Below are 22,859 nucleotides of genomic sequence, written 5' to 3' on the forward strand. Positions count from 1 at the left end.
GCTTGAAGTGGTCCTGGAAAAGTTGTATCCTTTGATTTTGCTGCATGTTTCAACTGTCTCTAAATACTGCTCTTCCAACTAACCCTCTTTGCATCTTGTCATACCACAAGTAAATTATTCCTCGATCTGTAGTTTCCATGAATCAATTGAACAAATCAACCCCACACGTAGCCGGGAGAAGCTGCGCACGGGGCAGGGGGAGAGATTGCGGCCAGGGGGGAGATCAGGGCCAGGAGGGAGTGGGGAAACCTTTTTTTTAAAAAAAAATCCTTACCTTTGGTGCTCCTGTGCACCCAGCCCTTTAAAAATAAAAAATGGCGGACGCAATGGGGCTTTCCTTTAGCCTGTCGCGTCTGACATGTGGATTGGAGTGACAGCCCACACTAGCTGCAGCACGGGCTCACCCCTTCTCCCGACCGGACTTTCAAGTAGGTCTAGCAAAGGCCTCAGAGTTAAAGAAGCCCAGCCAAGACAGGAAGTGAGGGAGGAAATTCTTCAAGACTCTCCAAGGGGGAATCTTCCCAGGACCTTATTGAACAGGAGGCCCAGGCTCAGAGACCATTTTCCCCCTCCTCCCTCTCCCTGGGAACTCAGTCTTTGTTGGAGGGAGAGGGAGCATCAGAACTGCCAGATCCCAGGGTTCACCACAGGGTCAGGTTGGCAGAGTTGAGAGGAGGTGGGAGGAGGTCATTCCATAAAGCTGATTGGTGGGAGATTCAGAACAGATAAAATGAAGTACTTCTTCACACTATGGAATTTGCTACAACAAGATGAAGTGATGGCTACCAACTTGGATGGCTTCAAAGGGGGGGGGTTAAACTCCTGGGAGAGAAGGCTATCAATGGCTACTAGTCCTGATGGCTATGTACTACCTCCAGTAGCAGAGATAGTAAGCATATATAGACCAGTTGCTGGGGAACATGGGTGGGAAGGTGCTGTTGCACTGCATCCGGCTTGTGGCTCCCTGGTTGACAGCTGGTTGGCCACTTTGTGAACAGAGTGCTGAACTAGATGGTCTGATTCAGCATGGCTCGTCTTATGTTCTTATGTTTTTAAAAGTGAAGGCAGACCAATTTGTTATGGAAAGAGCACACAGATACCACATTGCAACTTCTTAAGGTAATCCCCCTCAAGCAGGTAACAATTTTAAGAATTTACCTTGGCCCATGAAAAATACTGGGGAGGTTTGGATCAGTTACTCAATTTTTATTTTTGCTTTTTAAAAGCAAAAAGAAATGAGCGAACATTTTGGATCAGCACTAGAAGCTTTTGTCAACCGTATTTGCCTTGAGTCTTCTGTCATTCACACTCCGTGGTGTCTCTTTACGACCTTTATAGGAGGTAGCTTAATGGTAGAGCTAATGCTATGCATGCACAATGTCCCAGGTTCAAAACCCCAGCATCTCCAGGTAGGGTTGGGAAACACCCCCTTCCTGCAAAGTCACTGCCAGTCACCAACAGACAATGTTGAACAAGGTGGACCAATGCCCTGACTTGGTATAAGGCAGCTTCCTTATACCAAGTCAACTTAATATGTCTCTTGGTCCCTGATTGATCACAACCTAAGTTGATAGCAAGGAAGAGCAAAGAGGTGAAAAATGAATATTGCAACAAGAGAGTGGACGCATAGATGACATCCAGTGATAGAATGTTAGGTTTGTAGGACTGGACAGGCTTAGTGAACCAAGTTACATGGACACTTGCAGGCATAGTTTTGAATGAGTAAGAACATATTTTTTAGTGTCTCAACCACACAGGTCCTGATGAAACATTAAAAGCTTGAGCACATTTAAATAAAACATGGCAGAATGTTATAATGAACGTCGTTATCTTCACCCTCCTGCATTTAAGGAAACTAGTTTTGAGCTAATTTATTCAGGTATAAATCAGAGCTGCCTTCATTTCATTTTAGGAAATTATGGCAACGCCAGACTAATGCAAGGGAGAGTAGTATGCACATTACTAGCGGAGGTGGTTCCAGTGTGATAGCGCCTAAAAAGCTTATCTTTAGAATCTGTTGAGGATTTTCCAAAAGGGAAAAAAGAAAAGAAAGTTCCACGTAAAATCCAGATTGCTGAATATTCCTGACATGTCATACAAATATCAATTAGACACTTACACGAGCCTGTTTAGTGAAATAGGAAGTTGGAAATAGAAATACATTGTTGGCTGTATAGGTAGGAGAGCAAGAATGTGAACTGGTAAAAATACGATGCTTACAAAATGGAGGGTCAGGAGCAAATGAGGACATAGAAGAGGACCCTCCATTTTTTGAGCATCGTATTTTCACCAAATATTGATGGCCAATCAACAATAGAGTTGGTTGGCCAAAAAGATACATTGAATGCTCCCCATTCCATGTTATAAATGGAAAAGATGGATGCTTATGACTGGAAATCATCATGATTGGTAGATGCATGGTGGTTGGAGTGTTGAGCTGGACAGATCATCCTCCATGTTCACTGAATGTATAGAGATCAAAGTGAGCAGGAAGCTATTGTCTAAACTACAGTGCTAATTAGGGGTGTGCACGGACTCCCCGCTCCGCTTCACTTCCAGATCCGCGATTTTCAGATCGGACCACTTCGCTCCGCCCCCGCTCCGCCCATGTCCACTCCGCTCTGCTGCGGAGCTCCGGATCAGGATCGGAGCTCCGTTTTCCCCCCCATAGGCTTGCATTAAGCTAAAAAAGTATACAACTTTTTTTCTGTGAAAGTTAGAAACCTCAAGTTGGCACCATGACACCTCATGGAGGTATACACACACACGCCAAGTTTCAAGCCAATCCCATCATCCCCTGATTTTTGGGGAATTTGTGAAAATCGGGCACCCCATTCACACCCCTTTCAATAGCTCCATCAATTTGCACGTTAAAAATCTCAAACTCGCCACCATGATAGCTTATCCAGGGATACAGATGCACGCCAAGACTAAAGGCAGTCCCATCATCCCCTGATTTTTGGGAAATTTATGAAAATCCAACACCCCATTCACACCCCTTTCCATAGCTCCATCAATTTGCACGTTAGAAACCTCAAACTTGCCACCATGATAGCTTATCCAGGGACACACACACACACACCCAGACTCAAGGCAGTCCCATCATCTCCTGTTTTTTGGCGGGGCTTAAACCTGCAGACATCTCAATGGGGCCATTTCAAAGGAAATCCCAACATGCCATGAATTGGGGAGTAGAGATCATCAACCTAATATGAATCTTCTTCAACACTTAAAAAATGGATTTGGAACGTCCAAAACTCCAAGTGAGCGCAGGAAGGACTTCTCCCCTGAGTCAAAGCCAGACACACACAACATCCCTGCGAGGCGGGCAGGGGAGGAGAAAGGGAAGGCAGGCAGGCAGCAGACATTTCTGGGGGCATAAGGAAGTGAGCCAAGGATAAGCCAGTAATGCATATAAAATGGAATAAATAAATAAATAAATAAACGAAGGAGGGGTGGAATTAAAAGCAGCAGTGTTGCTGAATAAACAACAAGAAGAACTTTTTAAAAAAGGCTATATCTGTCTTTTACCAGCAACAGGGGGACGTGCCCAGGGGAGGGGGAAGCAGCTGCCAATTTGACTGGCCCTAGTAACCAGTCTTTTAAGAAGCAAGGCTGTCAGTTCAACTCATGAAAGACATTGCTCCACCACTAAGAAGTAAATGCTCACTTCAACTCATGATAGGCATTGCTCCACTGGGTTACTCTCTTTGGAGGGCTGTGATAGCCCCCCAAGTACAGGAGAGAGTGAGGGCACGTCCACATGGCATGCCCTAGGGGAGCTTATCCCCTTGCACCACATCTTTTCAGTTGTTCCCCAAAGTTAGGGTGGGTAGCTGTGTTTCTATCTCTTATTATTGGCTTAGTATATGATTTCACAGGTTGTGTTTGTGCATTTGGTGGGGCTACTGTTTTAAAAAACACTGGGAAAAGTTCGTTCAGACTAGAAAGAGAAGTTCCCAGAATCCCAAGTTACCCATTTTGCCTATCCCCTCCTCCAACTTTGGGATCATGTGATCATGACCGGGAGTTGACTCTGCCCCTCAGCCCTTCGGAAAAGGTATTTTTCCCGCCTGTTTTTAAAAACATTCTAGCGCGCGACCCGCACCACGCAGAGAGCTGAGAGTAGTCTCAAAATGAGCCCCATCCATGACTCTCCAAGTACAAGAATTTTCAGAAAGATAGCTTCAAAAACAACACAGTTATCTGCAATTCTTTTCCGCAATGCAATCCTATGGGCGAAATGTTTCAAGATGGCGATAGAAGCGGACCGCGGAAACCGAAAATGGTCGCTTCTCTTCGCCTTGCTTCTAGGGGTCCGCGGTCCGCTTCTACTCCGCCTCTGGGCAAGGCGGAGCAGGCCAATTCGCTCCTGCTTCTGCGCTTCTAATCGGAGCGGAGCACATGCCTAGTGCTAATCACATAGAGGTATAGACTGTCAATTCTTTTGTACCACTGAAAGCCATTCCAGACATTATGTGGCAATCATGTTTACTGTGGTTACCCTAGTGTTACCGTCATCCTCTAAGGCAGGAGAGCAGAACCTGTGGCCTTGGGACTGAAGGTGGACTTCGACTACTCTCTGTGTGGCTCCCAAAGCTGGCAGGACCCCACCCACTTTCCCTTGGCTCCTGACATCCCTGCTTTCCAGCTGCTTGCAGAAGAGAAACAACCATTTCAGTAGTGATCACTGTGGGATGGGAAAGGCTTTTATTTTCATCACCACCACCACAAACCCTAAATTTCTGCAGGCAGAGAGGGTAGGTTTAAACCTCCAAATCCCTGCACACTAAGATGTGTGTATGCTGAACTTTCCCCCCAAAATGTGGCTACCCTACCCTACCCATGCACTGTGAACTTGATCCAAATGGGATTCTCCACACTCAGCATTTACACGTAAGCTGTAGTTTTTGTACGACGACGACGACGACGAAGAAGAAGAAGAAGAAGAAGAAGAAGAAGAAGAAGAAGAAGTAGTCTTTTCTTAAGGGAAATCTTGCTTACCACTCTCCCATTCTCCCATATTTTCCGTGCATGCCATTCCCCTATTACCATATTCTAAGAATTTATTACAGTCACAAGACCAGCAAAACAGAACAGCACTGCAAACTAGGGATGTGCTCCGCTTCTAATCGAACCGGCAAATTAGAAGCAGAGCGGGGTGCTTCGCCTCCCCTTAAAGCGGAGGCGAAGAGGATTGGGGGTCCGGCGGAGCATTGCGAAGAGGATCGAGGTGAAGGCAGATCCTTCGCCTCGATCTGGAGCTCCGCAAGAAAGGTAAGTGGGGTTTACCGGGCCCTGCCGCTGTCGCTGTCGCCCATGTGGCGACAGCGGCAGGGCCTGGTAAACCCCCCTCCCTCCTCTCCCTTACCTGCGTCCGTCCGCGGTCCCTCGGCTTCTTCAATTGAGCCCGCGGCTGCGGCCTAGACTTCCTGGTTGAGCCACAGGCTCAATTGAAGAAGACGAGGGACCACGGATGGACGCAGGTAAGGGAGAGGAGGGAGGGGGCGAAGAGGAGCGGACTATGGGCGGAGCAGTGCGGAGCAGAGCGGGCCGAAGCGGGGGGTCCGTGCACACCCCTACTGTAAACACAACAATATTCCCAGGGCCAGCAAAGTAAGATGGGGCTATAAATATAATAATATAAAAAGGTAATAATTAATTAAAAGTACAAGTAGATAAGCAATTAATTCAATTGTACATTCTACATGTCCCACTCATAATAATATAAGAATTAAAAAATTTAAACATTGTCACAAGCAGATGGTATCATCCCATGCTGACAAACAATTGCAGCCACACAGAATTTAGCCACCTTGGAGGTTATCTGACAATTCTGGTCGGCCAGGAGATAATCTATATAAAACACATCAGATCTCCCAGGTATTCTTTGTAAGATAGGGGTAATGAAAATATGCTGAAAATCACAATAAAAGGAACAGTCAAATACAAACTGTCAAACCTTAACTAAGGATGCATGGATGTGTGTCCTTAGATATAATACCCAGATTGGTTTATTATAGAGTTACCCAAGAGTCAATTATAGGCAGACAGTAAGCATGCAGCAAGATGGGTAAGATGGGATCATATTTATTTGTCAGAAAAACAACTAGAACAGTGTTCGCCAAAATTACATTGATAATCATCAGTAAGTCACAGAATAATATAGACATTAAAGGGACCATCCTGAATTAAGGACATATCAAATTAGCTTTTTTATTTTTGTTTCTTATCAATTTCCAGAAACAGATTTCCTTTTTCACTATTTGAAAATTTCAGGTAATATTCACCAGGTCTCCAGTTACATGCCTCATGACGCTCACAGAAATTTTATGACAACATCAACACTTTGAACACCAGAGTAGAACAGAAGGCACCATGATGAGAGTAGTACATGCATTCTATCACAGCCTTCCTGACCTGGTGCTCTTGAGATGTTTTGGACTTCAATTTCCATCAGCTCCAACTTAGCATGGCCAACTGTCAGGTATACTGGAAATTGTAGTCCAAGATATCTTGAGGACACCTGGTTTGGAGAGGTATTCTATCATCTTCTGCCCAAAGAAAAGTCAAAGATGGAGGCAGGCAATCAACCATACCTTCACAAGACAGGAACTGGAAAGATGACAGAGGAATAAATAATGTTGGAGTCTGTCCTGGGATATCTGGAGTGAGAGAATTTAAGTATCATTCAGCAATGAAGGGACATCACACAAGCAACTAAAAACTTTTCTTTTTCCTAAAGCTTTTAAAACTTGATGTTGTGCAGACTTTATACTGTTAGTTTTACCCTACCCTGTGCCTGTTTGCATTCTCTTCCCCTCCTTATTGTTTTACTATGATTTTATTAGATTGTAAGCCTATGCGGCAGAGTCTTGCTATTTACTGTTTTACTCTGTACAGCACCATGTACATTGATGGTGCTATATAAATAAATAAATAATAAATAATAAATAAATAATTCCATTAAAACCACAGACTGATGGGAAATTGTAGTTGCTGAAGTGGGAAAATATATCTAACAAAACCATCCTAAACATGTGTACTCAGAAGTAAGACCCACTGTTTGTAAAGGGGGTTGTTCCCAGGCAAGTTGCATTGCAGCCTAAAGATTTTGACAGGAATTCTTCATTTGCTTGTTGACTCTAAGGCTGAGGTAACCTTACTGATGTTTTAAATTAAACATTTTTAATCAAATATTGATATCAACAAATATTCAATACATCTCTAATCTAAACATCTCTATTTTTAATCATGTACACCAGCAGAAATACACTCTATGTAATGGAAGAAATATTTCATTTACAACACTCCAGACACTTTAGTTCACCTTACTCAAATTTTAGGGTATGCCCAAGGGGAAGAGTTGGGGCAAAGCTAAGTCTACAGTGTCAAAGAGGTTAACTACTTTCTTCAGTTGGTCCTGTCATGTCAAAAGCAAACACTCTTTAGGCATGAACTGTTTCCCTGTTCCTCCAGTTTTATGGTCTATATTTCATCACAAACCAGGAGAGACACCAAATATATAACAGATGAAAGATGTATAAAATAGGTTTCGATGTTAATTTGTGTTCTGTGAGGGCAGGCCTACAGCTTTTCATTCGATTGCTCATTTGAACAATGCCTTTCTCCACGAAGCACCTTTGCCTCTCCTCATTTTTGAATAGTCAAACATCATCAAACATGAAGAGGCAGACTTTTGGTGTTTAATACTTAATTGTGCTTATGGCTGTATTACTGTAGAAAGGAACTCTAAAGAATTTAATATTTCATAATACCATATGTGATGCCGGGCTGGAAAAGAAAAGTAGTGCTATTCAATTTGCAATTAGTCTTTAATAAAAAAATATATGAATAGCGTAGGAGACAGTGCAATGCCATGTCGTGTGTGTGTGTGTGTGTGTATCTACACTACTGCTTTAAAACAGATTATAACAGTAGTGATAACTGTTGGGGCCCAGGACACACTACATATACAGTTTTCAAACCGTTTTCAAAGTATTCTACTTGGTGTAGATCTGGCCAGAGAGAAAAAAACCACTAAATTATTTTTAGAAGTTTAGTCATTGTTTATTCCTAATAGTACTTTAATATGACAAAATTGAGGCCCAACTTGCACAAATGAGCTGTGGTGTGATTTAATTATTTAATATCCTGCATTTTCAACTAAGGATGTCAGAAAAATCTGAGATGAAATCAAATGAGTTTGTATTTCTATGAAGCCAAACAGCAGATTCTGCAAGTGTACCAGATTTCCCCAAGTTGCCAGATTCTGTTTGTTTACTTTCCCAAATTTTACACAAATTTTATCATAAAAATGCATTAAAAAAAAACCACTGGCCAAAAATACCCATTTCCCCCCTAAAGTTAAAGCATGAATGCGCATTTTGGGGGGATTTGTGTAACAGAGGAGATTTGTGCATTTTCACAAGTGCAAATTTGTGCAAATTTGGGGAATTGGGAAAAAGTCCAAATCTGCCAATGAGTGAATGATGGACTGAAAGGCAACTGACAGTTCACAAAACACAGACAGAACAGATGTTACAAAATCTGTACATCCCTATTTTCAACACATATCTTCTCTCAGAGGGCTCGGAATCCACCACAAAAATAATGCAATTCTGTGTGTGTGTGAATAATACAAAAATAGCAAGTAAACACAAACAGAGAGAGAGCTCTTCCCCTTCAGTGGCGTGACATCTTCATCACATCCTAATCCCTTCTCCAGCCAGCAGATCAGGGATTTTGGATTGAATTCCAGTTTATTTTGAGTTAGCTAAATATAAACTCAATGCCTTTTATCAACATGCATATAATTTCGTGTTGCATTTGAAAACTTGACTTTTCAATGGTCAAAATTCCAGTTATCAAAGAAGAAAAACCCCAAAAATAGCCAGACACTTCTCTGATTTTTTTTTCTTGGATAAGTTGAAAAGTTTTCTTCCAATTAACATTTCAAAAAGAGATTATTTAAGTGGCAAAGAATGAATCAGGTCTGAGGATCCTGCATTATATGGATGTCCCAGCAATGAAATAAGTTAAAAGACAAATTAATTACATGGTTTCTTTTTGTGAGAAAGAGACCACTGCCGGTTTCTATGACAACTACTTGTGATTTGGCCTAATAATGGAGAAACAATAAATAATGATACAGATCATTTTGAGATAAAATGTGCATATAGGCGCATATATGTATATATATATATATATATATATATATATATATATATATATATAATGTGTATGCTTGACATCCACATAAAGTCTGTTCTGAAGATGAAAAGAAACGTTTTCTGTTGTAGAGAAGAAAGGTGAAGGCAGAAATAGGAATACTAAAATCCTCATTAGTTCGAGATTCACTCGGTCCTATACTCACTCAGCTTTGCCTTAGTTGTGTTCATTAGCTCAAGCCGTGTATTCTATATAATGGTTTTGTCCTTATGCACAATAAAGTCAGCAAACAGAGTTGAAGTACTGCTTCCCGAGAAATGTCGTCTAAACCGAACAGGAAACAGGAAGTAAGGGCAAGATTTGCCTGGGTGCTGCAGATTGCGTACGGAGTAACGTACTAGCGGTCGCACACAAGGATTTACGAAAATAAATATTGTTTGAACTTGCTTGACACAGCAGTTATATCAAGGCTATGCTATGTATACTCTTTGCTTAAAACAAACAAAAACCAAATTCTGCATCAGCAAAATTCTGCAACCTGGCTAGCTTGTGTAAAGTGAACACATTTGCACTAATGTCTCTTTTTTGGATAATTTATTCTGCAGTGTTTATTAATCTGCAGAATTATTGCTGCTTGGGCCAGTCATTGTGGAAAGGGAGAAAGGACAGATGCACTGCAATCCTACATGTCTACTCAGAAGTAAGCCCCACTGTGTTTAGGAATCTACTCCATCTCTTACTTTTGAAATGTATTAAGGCATGGTTGTGGTGCATGGCCTGAAGAACATGATGTAGCATTCTCACTGTATCTGTTCTGCTAATCTGGTCTGCTTCCACTCAGTTCAGGAGATTCAGGTCAGATACCTAATTAACACAGCAGGTAGTTGTGATGGTGATGGTCACCAGTTTTGTTGGTTTCAAAAAGGGCTTAGTCAAATTCCTGTAGGGGAAAGCTATCAATGGCTGATAGAACTGATATGCTACCGCCAGTCTCAGAGGCAGTAAGTTAATGTACACCAGCTGCCAGGGAGCATGGGTGAGAGGGTGCTGTGGCTCATGTCCTACTTGTGTAGGGAGACCATATGAAAAGGAGGACAGACCTGCTGTATCTTTAACAGTTGTAGAGAAAAGGAAATTTCAGCAGGTGTCATTGTTATGCATGCAACACTTGGTGGAATTCCCTCTTCATCACAACAGTTAAAGCTACAGATACAAAAGAGGGTAGGGCTCCTGCAGCTTTCACTGTTGTGATGAAGAGGGGAATTTTACCAGGTGTTGCATCCATACAAGTGACACCTGCTGAAATTCCCTTTTCTCTTCAACTGTTAAAGATATAGGAGTCCTGTCCTTCTTTCCATATGGTCACCCCATATTTATGTGTTTCCAATCAACAGATGGTCGGCCACTATGGGAACAGACTGTGAACCCTTGGTCTGATCCAGCATGGTTCTTCTTATGTTCTTAATATATGGATGGGAACCTACCTAGACATCCTGTGTATGATCCACAGAAGACAGGTGGGGTATTATTGTAGTAAATAAAAATGAGGCTGTCCCTATACATTTTCAAGCATTTCTCTGCAATTATAAGGGCTAGAAAATTGCATTCAAAACAGCAAAACAAAATGCTCAGGAACTACATCCTGTGATTTTTCCTCACAAAATCTATTTTTCCTCACCATTCCATGTAAACTCAAAACCTACCTTAACAATTTTCTTTTTTAATTCTAACAATGCAATTTGCTGGAACATAATTAATAGGAAATAAATCTACTGTGCTCAAACAGGGCTTACTCATGAGTAAGTGTGCGTTAGATTGCATGTATCATTTATGCCGACAATCTTATTTTATCTGTTAAAGTAAAAAAGAAAAAAAGATGAAAAAAAGAAAGGGAAAAAGTGGGCATCAAAACAATGTAGAATGCCCATATGTGAAAAGAGCAAGCTGGGGTCAATGCGTTTCCTTCCACTCACTTTAACTGCACGTGTCCTCATAGAAAATCCATGGGTAAGGATACATCTTATTTTAGCTGTATCAGGTGGGGGTAGGGGATATCAGATCTCAGCTCCATGTTTCTTGGGAAATTACTTCTTGAACAACAGATGGTACTCCATCTACCTGCTGCTCTGAGGAAACGGCGTTTGCTAGATTTGTCCAGTAATGAAATCGCAATTGTTTGCCAGTAGATAGTTAGTCAGAACACAAAGGAGAATAAGATAAAGGAAGATAAGGACAGCACTTCATACACCATTAAAAGCACAAACAAAAATGGCAACATTTAAATCTCTCTTTCATGTCTTCTACAACAACTTTTTTGACATGGCACTGTGCACCTTTTCAGCCCTACCCACCTCAGATAATGTTGTGGAATAGGTAAGCACAATGCTGCTATGTTATGTCAGGATATTAATAAGTTCACTTGATACTATGAAGGGGGAGGAGGAATACATACCCACCCTTTCTTTTTCAGCAGCAGCTACACATTAAATGTAACATGTAGTTCCAGCCCAAGGTGCCATAGGTTTATAAGATTGGGTGTGTCTTCAACTTGTGGTGCATAGGCTGGCATGTATGTTTGTCTAGGTAAACCTAGTCTCTCCATCTGGACTTCTGCCCAATTTTCAAATGCTGAATTACCTGATCGTGAGTCCAGGGCAGTTCTAGTCCCATTCAGGCATTCAACGTGCATATAAATAAATGTAAGGAGAAGGAACACTCTAGTCCCATCCCACCCACTCCTCCTTGCATGTTTCCATCACCATATACTCATGGAAGGTGACAGTCTGAAGTGGAGAGACTCTTGTATCCATGGAGGCTCTCCACGTGGTACAGAACCCTGACATTACAGCATCCTGGATTGCGTGAAGAGCCTCCACAGATTCAGGAGGCTCTCCTGTTCAAATTGTCACCCTCAATGAGTACAGGATGAGGGAAAGACATGAGGATGGGGGCACAGCTAGAGCACTGTTTTTCCCCACAGATTTATTTATGCATTAAATTTAAAAAAAACTATGGTATACATAACAACGTTAAGGCTCTAGAGCATTCAACCAAGCACCAAAAAGCACAAGCCTTAACACCACATTCTCCCTAAGGGGGCAGAAAGAGCAAGTGAAATTCTCATTCTCCCAAAGCAGATAAAACTTGAGGACAGGATGGAGAATATGATATGCAGAGGTGACTGTAGGGTTGTGGGAAACTGATGACGAACAACTTAGGGCCACCTACTTCTCTCTTTTTTTTAGAGCATCTCATGTTGCGAGTTGAAATCCAACAAAAGTGACAAGATTGGGGAAGAGTGTTCTAGAGCAAGGGCAGGCAGAATGTAGATCTCCAGATGTTCTGGAGTTCAACTAGTAAAAACCCCTACCAGCATGGGCAGTGATCAGGAATGCTTGGAGTTGATGTCCAAAACATCAGGATAGATCAATTTCTGCCCAAATCTGTTCTAAAGTATGTTGTTTTCCAGCATGAAGATATATGATCCATTAAGGAACTCCAAAAGACATGCATCACTTTAAATAGACTGTATTAAACCAAATTAAGTGACAATGAATCTTGAATACTTAATCTAGACAGTACTTCAAAAGCATCAAAATTAGTTCCAAAGAGAGATCTGAAGACCAGGTTATCATTGATCTAGAGGAAGGTTGAAAGAGATCTCTCCTAGAATCCAGGGTGTAGAATTCAGCAAAGTCCACATAGGGAACATTAATACAGGTAGAGAATGTAGAAAATATTTTAAAATGAAAAGTGCTGTGAAGCCCAACCCTCACCAATGAGCAAAATCAAATAGGGGGTGAAAACTACACCAAGCTGCTCAGAAGCCAGGTGCCTGGGTCAGAGGAACTGGCCTTGGGAAAAGATAGCCCCAAATAGTCTGAAAGCCAAGGGAAAACATGTTCCAAAAGAGAAGAGAAGATTTTTTCTCTCTCAAAAGGGAGGCAAGAACCAGGCTGAGTCTACTTCTCATACTTCAGGCAGCAAAATTCTCTGCCCTCAAGGAAAGCCAGGCCTGTTTCAAACGGAAGTTTCACTCCCATTCAATTCCATAGCTTCCATTTGGTAGGGTCTGGTCACGCTGTTATTCCCTCCTCCCCCTGCCCTCATCCTCAACATCCCAAGTGCCACCTTATGAGCTTCCATAGGATTTCATTAGCAAAAACTTTTTTAAAAAGAAAAGTACATTGTATTTTTTTAAAAAGGAATTCCATTCCACTTAGTAGAGTAGAAAGGGAGTCCAGTTAACATGTGGTAGCCATCCTGGCCCAACCAGAGGTGGGTACGAATGGTTGTCAATACTTTTTCAGAAATACTTTTGCATGACCGATGTGGTTGGGTTTTCCCCCCTGTTAACTGTCATTCTCTTTAACCAATCTTCCTGAAATTTTCAGGTTATGTAAGACAGGCCTTTTTTTTCTTGTACATGTAAATTTCAGGAAGATTGGTGAAACAATTTCAATTTTATTAATGTTAGAATGACCAACCCCACAATTACCATTTTATAATGGTGGGATGTGGGTTTTTTTTCTTGTCAAACCTTAACTAAGGATGCACAGCTGTGCATCCTTAAATCCACACATTGACATGTGAACAGGGCTCCTGATGCATTATTTCTACACACATTGACACCTGAATAGAGTTCCTGACACATTATTTCTACACACATTGACACTTGAATAGAGCTCCTGACTCATTAGTGAACTGCTATTCTTCTATTTTTAATATCTGGATATATGTTTTTCTAGACCACTGCACATGTGAAATTGTGTGCATTGATTACAGCAAAGTGAAAAAAGGTGTCCTACTATGATAGTGTGATTGTATCAACATTATTTGCCCAGAGTTTAAATCAATGGGTATATATACATCCATGCCTTTTGGTAACCTGAAGATCTGTGACAAACTGTGCAATTGGCAGTCCCAAAATTAGTTGTAGCAACTCTACACATTAAATCTGAGTGGTAGTGCGGTGAAGTGGGCACAACATTGAACTAGAAGCAGGTTCAAATCTCCAAGCTCAGTGGGTACCCAGAGTAACCTACCTTAAAGGTTTATGCTGTAAAAGCATATCTTGATTTATGCTGTTCAGAAACAAATTAGAAATAGTAACCATGCTTTGATTACCAGTGATACTGATCTGGTGTTAAGTTTCCTCCTGCTTTTAGTACGTTCCTACATCATCTTTGCATTTGAATTGATACTTTAACAACTAGCAATATACAGTGAGAGATTTACTGCAATCTGTCCAAGAACTTGTCAAATAAACTGGTAATGTCCCATAAATTCACAGCAGAACTGAAATGGAAAACCTGCTGGTTTATCACTATTTATTCAATTGAACATCCCCATATGGTGTGTAACTTTCTGAAGACTTGTGCTGTTTTTCTCCAATATGTGTGGAGATTTTTTTAAAAAACATAGAAACTTTTCTGACTATCTAAAACTGTCTAAATTCCAGGGTTTTCTTATCAGTGTTGTGTAGAAGTGGGTGTATTTTCACTGCAGCCTTCATTGTTTGTGAGGTGTTCTTCCATCATGAATCCTATATTGTCACTCTATCAGCTTCTGTGTGGGAAGTTTCTGATGATGTAGCTACTAGATTTAGTAAAATAAACCTCACACTTTGGTCTCTTGGGTGCTGGAACTATGAATACTTTTCCGAGATCAGGATTCGATTGCATACCACAATCTGTCTTCTCTCTCTAGGCATTGTATTATTGCATTACCCATGCCAATAGTAATTTAGAAAAATAAATCAGAGAAATGTTTCCCCTATCAAAATTCTGACTTCACATTTTGCTACACTTCCCAGTAAAGAGAAGAACAGGAAATGCTTGGAGTTAAATGGGTGTTATCCAAGCTACATCTTCCCTTATGTCTCTCTCTTTGTGGAGATACATTCTCCACATTGGTTCATTTCACACATATCAACCAACAGGTCCTATGCAAATACTAAACCACTTCCTCTGTGTGGAAGATCTATGCATGGCTCCTAAGATTGGCAGTATCATGTCAGGTTGAAGAAAAGCTGCCAAGGCTAGTGTCAAAGGTAGGCATGGTCAGGCACCTGCTGAGGGCCCACATTCCAGCAGGGGCCCACTGACAAGAGCCACCTAGAGTTGCTCGTCCTCTTTACCATGGCAACTTGCTTGTTCACCTTCCTCTCACTCTGGCCCAAACAGCAGTAGTGGTGATAAGGCATAGTAGCAGATGTATTTATGGTGACCATATGAAAAGGAGGACAGGGCTCCTGTATCTTTAACACTTGCATAGAAAAGGAAATTTCAGCAGGTGTCATTTGTATATATGGAGAACCTGGTGAAATTCCCTCTTCATCACAACAGTTAAAGTGCAGGAGCTATACTAGAGTGACCAGATTTAAAAGAGGGCAGGGCACCTGCAGCTTTAACTGGTGTGATGAAGAGGAAATTTCACCAGGTTCTCTATATATACAAATGACACCTGCTGAAATGCCCTTTTCAATACAACCGTTAAAGATACAGGAGCCCTGTCCTGCTTTTCATATGGTCACCCTAGATGTACTTGTTCGTTGGCTCTCTACCTGTCAAATAAGCAAATAGTAGCAATGATGAGAAAGTGGATAAGAAGCAATAGCAGCTGGCAAGAATGGTACTAAGAAGAAGTGCAGATTTTGTTGGGAAATCTGTTTCTTTCTTGGCTGAACAGAGTTGTGTCATGTATGGCTTGCTTTGCATTTGTGAGCTGAGCTGCAGGCTTTTCCCCAAACTCCAGGAACTTTTTTGCACGTTTTTTTGTTTTGTTTTTGCAGGGGAGGGTTCTGCAATTTGCACAAATTAAGCCAAATGTGTGCAAATTACTCATGTTCAGCCAGAATTTGCAAAATTTATGCAAATTCAGCTGTAATTTGCACAAATTGCAGAACCTCTCTTCCAGCCCCAAGCACAAAATTCCTAGAAAATTGGGATTCCCAGAAGGTCAGATTCCACGGCAGGAATAAAAGAAAGTCCAGGGGGCCTAGGAAAACACATTGCACTCCCCCAAATGGATTGTTCTGACATTACTGGTGGAAAGGTAAACAAACTGAGGGAGGGGGTCATTTATGATGTCTTTGCCAAGGGTGTCCCAAATCCTGGAACCAGCACAGAATGCTGCTACAATTATGTGGCTCAGCAGCCACATATATAGCTTCCATGTGCTGGTTCTCACAAATGGCACCTGACATGAATGCAGCCACGCCACGAATCCTGCACATGATCCCTGAGGCATTCTTGCCAGGATTTGGCCCATAGTTTAAAAAAAGGCAGAGAAATTGATTGCCAGAGGACAGGATCTACAGGCAGGAATTGCCTTTGGTTCTTCATTAAGTGGAGTGCTCAGCTCAGGCTTTTAGAAGTTGTTACCATGCCAGTGGAAGTATTAAGACAGAGAATCTGCTCAGTGGCAGAGTACCTGCTTAGCATGCAGAAAACAGTGGCTTCAGTCCCTGGCATCTCCAGTTAAAGGATGTCCATAGAAGGTGATGAGAAGGAGCTCTGCCTGAGACCTTGGGGATCTGCTGACAGTCACAGCAGACAATTCTGTAAGATTTGTATCCTGATGCCAAGCCATTGTACGTTTCAGGTGGCCCTTGGATGTGAAATCTAAGATGCTGGTTGATGGGATTGGAACAGAAGAAAAGCCATGGTGGATCAGTCCAAGGGTCCATCCAGTCCAGCATTCTGTTCACATACTGGCCGGAATCCACAAGCAGGAGATGAGTGTAACAGCATCCTCCCACCCATGTTCCCCAGCAACTGGCATACATAGGCACACTGCCTCCCATACTGGAGGCACCATATAGTCATAGGACAAGTAGCAATTGATAGCCTCCTCCTCCATAAATTGCTTTACCCCCTTTTATTGCCATCCAAATCTGAGTGACAGGCTGATATCTGCATTAGAGGTTGGGAGGCACCAGGGCCTAATCTACACCTGCAGCCCTTTGGGGAGTGCAGAGGGATGATCGTGGAGTTTTCTGTGCCTGCGATCGACCTTCACAGGCCACACGACAGTGAGTTGTCCCAAGATTAAAGGAGAGCCATGCCGGGCAAGAGTTTGTTGGGTTTTTTACTACTTCTGATGCTTGCGCAAGAGCAGAGTTGTGATCATGCACAAAGCGATAATTTTTTAAAACAACAACAACACTCAGTGCTGGAAGATGCCGAGACCCATCCAAAACATGGTGAAAATGCTCTCCCCCTCATTCCCAATACCCATGGGCTACCCCCCCCCACACACACACATACTCAACTGCTTGCCTGTTCGATGAGCCCCTCTACTTGTGAGGAACAGCAACAACCTCGGGAGGGGAGCCACACTGCCCATGGACCTCAGGATTGTCCTGAGACAGTGGAAAAAATCATGACACATCTAGTCACCAATATCCTGGGAAAGCGGAGTGGTCATCCCCACATCACCCTGGGATCAGCTGTATGTTATGTGGCCCAGTCGGGACAACCTCGATACTATCCTGGGATAAATGGCAGGTGTTGATTAGGCCCAGGAGTCCTAAATAAGGGATGGGATTCCATTTGTTGATTCCCTTAGGGAAAGAAGAAAAGAAGAAAAAGCATGAGAACGCTGATATTAGCTTTTTAAAATAAATCAGAAGAGGAAGCTATCTGCAAAGCTGCCTGTTCCACAATTTCTTTTTAGTAAAGGTTGATTTGCTTGTTGTGCACAAATCCCAAGCTAAGCGGTGCTAAACAAAATGCTCAGACAGTAGCAGAGACATCCAGGCAATGTATGCAGGAGATCCTCCTAGGAAATGGCATGGTGGAGAAGAAAATACAGCATGCACAAGGAGCACATAAAAATTGAAAATGAAAATTGCCAAAACCTGGCAAGGAAGAAAAAAAAATCAATTTAGGCCATTGCTTCCCCAGTTGGTTTTTTGTCCTTGCACATGGATGAAAGTTATGACTGAGCATCACGAGAGATGGGAACAGGAGAGTGACAAGTCATTTGGAAAATAACTGAACATGCCTCACCACTTGTTCTAAACAGCATCTGAGAGCAAGATTTTAAAGCTTGAACTTTTGAACTTTCATCTGACAGCAGAGTTTCATGCAAACCTAGAACGAGATTACCATGGGGTTTTGAACAGAAAGATTCAATAGACACAAGTAAAACACACACAGACAAGTGATAATGCGATAGGACCATTTGTGTAAGCAGGCAAAATGTTTCCCAAATACCATTCACAGAAAAGGATGTAACGCTTTGGTAAAGCTCCAACTAGTCTTCAAAATAACGTAATAGAGGCTAATAGCTACTAGTTCTGGTGGCTATGCAGTGCCTTAGAGGCAATGTGCCTTCTATGGAAATGTTTGTCATCATGCACCAAAGTAAGCCAGGATTCCAAGAGCTTATCATATACCTCTATGTATAGCATATCATGTTTGTGATATGGTATCACAAGGCAGCAACTCTCCCAAAAGAGCAAGTGAGGTGTGTGAGGCAGTTATCGAATGAAGAAAGAAGTTCATTTGGAATAGCTGTTAATATCCTGTGAGGCAATACAGCGATCAAGTGGCTGATTATACTGGATATGCCCACTGCTTCTGAAGAGTCCTCTATCTCAATTCCTTTGATAGTGTTGTGCAATCCCTCAATGAACTGAGCTAAGTAATTGACTTAAGAACTTTCAAATGGAAACAGTGGCCCATGAAGAGAGGCTAGCTGGGCAAGGCACTGAGCGAGTCTTGTGCCATATCTGTATCTTCTCTATTTTTTTGATGCACTGTAAAGAAAAGCTCCATAAGTCTGCTGTCCAGGAGGGTTTCACGCCAGGCCTCTGTTGGCTTTAGCATCATATTTTGCGAGGATTCAAACATAGCTGTATAATGTCTGCCCAAATTTGGAAGAAGAAAATTCCAGCTTAAGGCCTGATTGGATAATGTTGACATCTGAGTGTTATGGTTTTCATGCCAGCTGAATTCCTGTAGTACTTGTACTGTAAGCATGAAAATCTGACGGAGTTCATGCTCCTGAAATATGTGTTTGCAGTTACCATGGAACTCCATGCTTAGTCCAATGGTGCTAGTTTTACTTGAACTTGAGAACTTGCTCAATAATGTCATTAAAATAGAACAAGTCAAGGTTTGCACGGTGGGGTTACTGCTGCTTATCAACTGGATGACTTCATGAAAAATGCTCTTGCATTTAATTGATTTGTCTAAGGACCTTCATTTTGCTATTACTGCTACTGCTAATAATATCTGCTCCCATACAGACTTCTGGAGGTTCAGCCTTTGTAAGACATGTTAAAAGGAATGTTCGTAGTGACTTAATGCTGCTCTTTTCCAATAGAATCCATTCTTGTACAACTGCTTCCATTATCATGGTGGCGGCTTGAAAAAGAACATAGTCCACTTCACTAGTTTCTAAAATATGTTTGCAAATAGCAAATGCCTGTTTTGATTAGCTAAACGATAAGAATATGTGCTCAGCATGCTGACATTCTTCATATTGACCATGGAAGGTGGTGCCATCAGCACGTTAGCTGTGCTTTTCAACAAGGTGACCACTGAAGCAATATGCCTATGTGCTCCATTTGCTAGGGAACACAACTAAGGGGATGCCACTGCACTCATGTCCTACTTGTGGGCTTCCCACAGACAGCTGGTTGGTCCCTGTGTAAATGGAATTCTGGACAAGATGGACCCTTGATTCAATCCTGCATGGGTCTTCTAATATTCATAAGCTGAGAAGCTTGGAAGATGGTATCTATCCATCTATTTTTGTCCTCCATTTCCTCCGGGTAGCTCTAGGAGGTGTTAATAGGGTCCCTTATCCAGGGATTCAGCAAGGTTGCTGCATCATATGCTTCTACCAGACCATACAAGGAAGCAGGTTGCTACCAAGCTAGAAAACAAAGCTGGACCATCTTTTTAAAAATTCAAACAAATTTAATTTATAATAAATGAGCCTTGACAAATAATTACAGCAGGTATCTATAATAAATATTTCAAGTCTTCTTAGGATTGTGAAAGGAACTTTTGTATATGTAAGTACAGAGAGACAACACAGCAGAGGAATCACTGAGATGCTTAAAAGCTATCACACTCTGGCTCAAGATACACTTAATTCTTATTTGTTTGCTAACGCCAGAAAGTGCAGAACAACCTTCAAGGTTGGTATTTAAGACATCAAAACATCCAAAGAACAGTGTCACATTTGCATTTGCTCATTAATCTCTGTGGGATGTCTGTTTGCTATCTGCTTTTTATTGCTGATGGCTTCTGACCATCATCATTTATGCCTAAAAATTGTTATCATTTGCTTGGAAATTAGCATCTCATCCAAAACCCTTTCTTTATTTACAGGCACTTCAAATGGTTATATTACTGGAATGTTGCCATTTCCCCACCATTACATGCATTGCACAAAACAGGATCTTTTGCAGGAGTCAAGAAAGGTATAAATTATTTCATTTTATCAGCTTATTTGCTGAAGAAAAACGTTCTCACTATAAATTACACTTATTATTTTCCCCAGCAGGGCATTGTTGGCATGTATATAGGAATGTGCTAGTCTGTGAGGTACTAGGCACATTGGCCTTGGGCTCTCAGGTTCCATTTGTAAGTCCAAATCCATCTTGAAATGCATAAGCAGCTGGATCTCAAATGCTGCTGCTATGACTCATCCACCTCCATTACTCAGAAGCACTCTGTGCTGAGCATGGGGGGGAGGGTCAGTTCTCTCACACACACGTCCATCAGTTATAGACTCTGGCATGAACTTGAATGTATGAATGACCCATTGCAGAACATTAACATGGCACAACTTTCATATGATGGATCGATTCATGCTTCATCCTTTTCAACTAAGCCACTTCACATGCTCAGAGAGTCACAAAAGCCTTTTTCAGATGTTGTTCTTCACATGTTCAATGAAAGCAGGTGGGGCAAGTGTACTGCTTTCTGGCAGCAGGCTCTGCCCTGACCTCAATCGATTTTTGGTAAGGTCAGAAAACAATGTCATGCACCAAAGGTTGAAGGAAGTGAACATGTGGTAAGGGGGGGAAAGGAAAGGAATCATGAGTGTGAGGAGGAAAAGACTGGTGAAAAAGAGGAGGAAAGGAAGCAGGTGAGCGAGGGAGATGGATGAACTTGAGGAAAGAAGGTTTCAGGAGGAAAAGATGGGCAGAAATAAGTTGGGGACAAAGTGGAGAAGAATACAGGATGCTTCATCATGTTAGCACTTCATTCCTCCCCCTGCAATGACTTGTGGATCCCCACTACTAAATAATTCTTGTTTTTACCTGCCCCATTCATTGTAAATAACAAGCACATTTCAAGTGTGTGTGTGTGTGTGTGTGTGTGTGTGTGTGTGTGTGTTTTACCTTTCCCCATTTTTTCTCACTAGTTTTTGTGAGTCCCCCGCCCTTCCATTTCTTCCAATGTGAGGTAAAATAATTATACTAACTCCAGGACTGGTGGACTTTTCCCCTATTTCGGGGCAAGTCCAGGAAATGAGGGGGCTTTGAACCTGGTGGATCTAGTTCTTCTTCCTTTTGTTCTTACTGCCCACAGATCACTGCTGGTTGGCCAGACATAGTAGCAGACAGTGCCAACTTCAGGCTATTGAGAATCCTTGGGCAAGACATCCTCAATGGCCCCCCTCCCTCAGTGAGTCTATCTTACCACCATTGTCATCCAATGCTATTGCTCCTCTCCTCTCTCTCATCACTGCTACTACTTGCTTGCTTGAAAAGAAGAGAGAGAGAGAGAGAGAGAGAGAGAGAGAGAGAGAGAGAGTCAGCGAGCATGTAGCATCTACTACTCCCCCTTCTCACCACCACAGTTGTCTGGGATAAAGCAAGAGGAGGAAGAGCAAGCAGGCTGCAATGGTGACGGGGAGGTGCAATTCCAGGAGTCTCTTGTCATTGGACCACTGCTGGGGCATGTGCCTTCAGCCTACCCTTGACACTGACCATGGCGGTGGAGCTTTTCACCATCCGTCAAGGAAGGATGTCCCTTTCCACCTGTAAAGATGAGGTCTGCAATAGCCTATGGCCCCTGGGACACCCTTCCAGGGATTATTGACATGTATTCATCACCTTTGGGGGAATATTACAAATCTATTAAAAAGTTAGAGAAATGCTGGGAATGGACAGAGTGGAAGGAGAGGGTGTTGCTAAGGGCAAAATCTGGTGAACTGGAAGAAATGAAGTGATGACTCCACTCACAGGTTCAAACCTCCCTTAGTGGGGAAAATGTTGAAACCATCTTCTGGATAACACAAGCAGCCCTGTGGCCCTGACAGCCATCACTGTTTTCTACACCCAAATCTAAGTTTGTTTTTTAATGGACCCCAGAACTGTTGTTTTAAATGGATGCTGCTGTTTTTATACTGTTGTTTTTATGACTCTGATGGTTTTTAAATTTTGTATACTTTTAACGTTTACTGATTTTAGCTTTTGTGAACCGCCCAGAGAGCTTCGGCTGTGGGGTGGTATATAAATGTAATAAATAAATAAAGATAAATCTCGTCAGGCTGGTAAGATCCTGAAGCTGAAATTACATTTCCACAAAACTGTGCCAGTTTACAATCATGCAGCTCCCAGTGCCTCAAATAGAAGATGAAACCACTGAAACACAGCCTCTTGCTTTACAACCTTAGCCTGAATCCCTAATAAAATAATGAACAAACATTTAGAG

At 42.0% G+C, this 22,859-nt stretch overlaps 1 pseudogene; it reads right to left on the reverse strand.

Moving 5' to 3' along the window:
• Window positions 1-18,469: 18,469 nt before the first annotated feature.
• Window positions 18,470-22,135, reverse strand: LOC134395455 (exportin-4-like; annotated as a pseudogene).
• Window positions 22,136-22,859: the final 724 nt, after the last annotated feature.

This window comes from Elgaria multicarinata, chromosome 3 (genome assembly GCF_023053635.1).
Source record: "Elgaria multicarinata webbii isolate HBS135686 ecotype San Diego chromosome 3, rElgMul1.1.pri, whole genome shotgun sequence".
NCBI classification, from domain to species: Eukaryota; Metazoa; Chordata; class Lepidosauria; order Squamata; family Anguidae; genus Elgaria; species Elgaria multicarinata.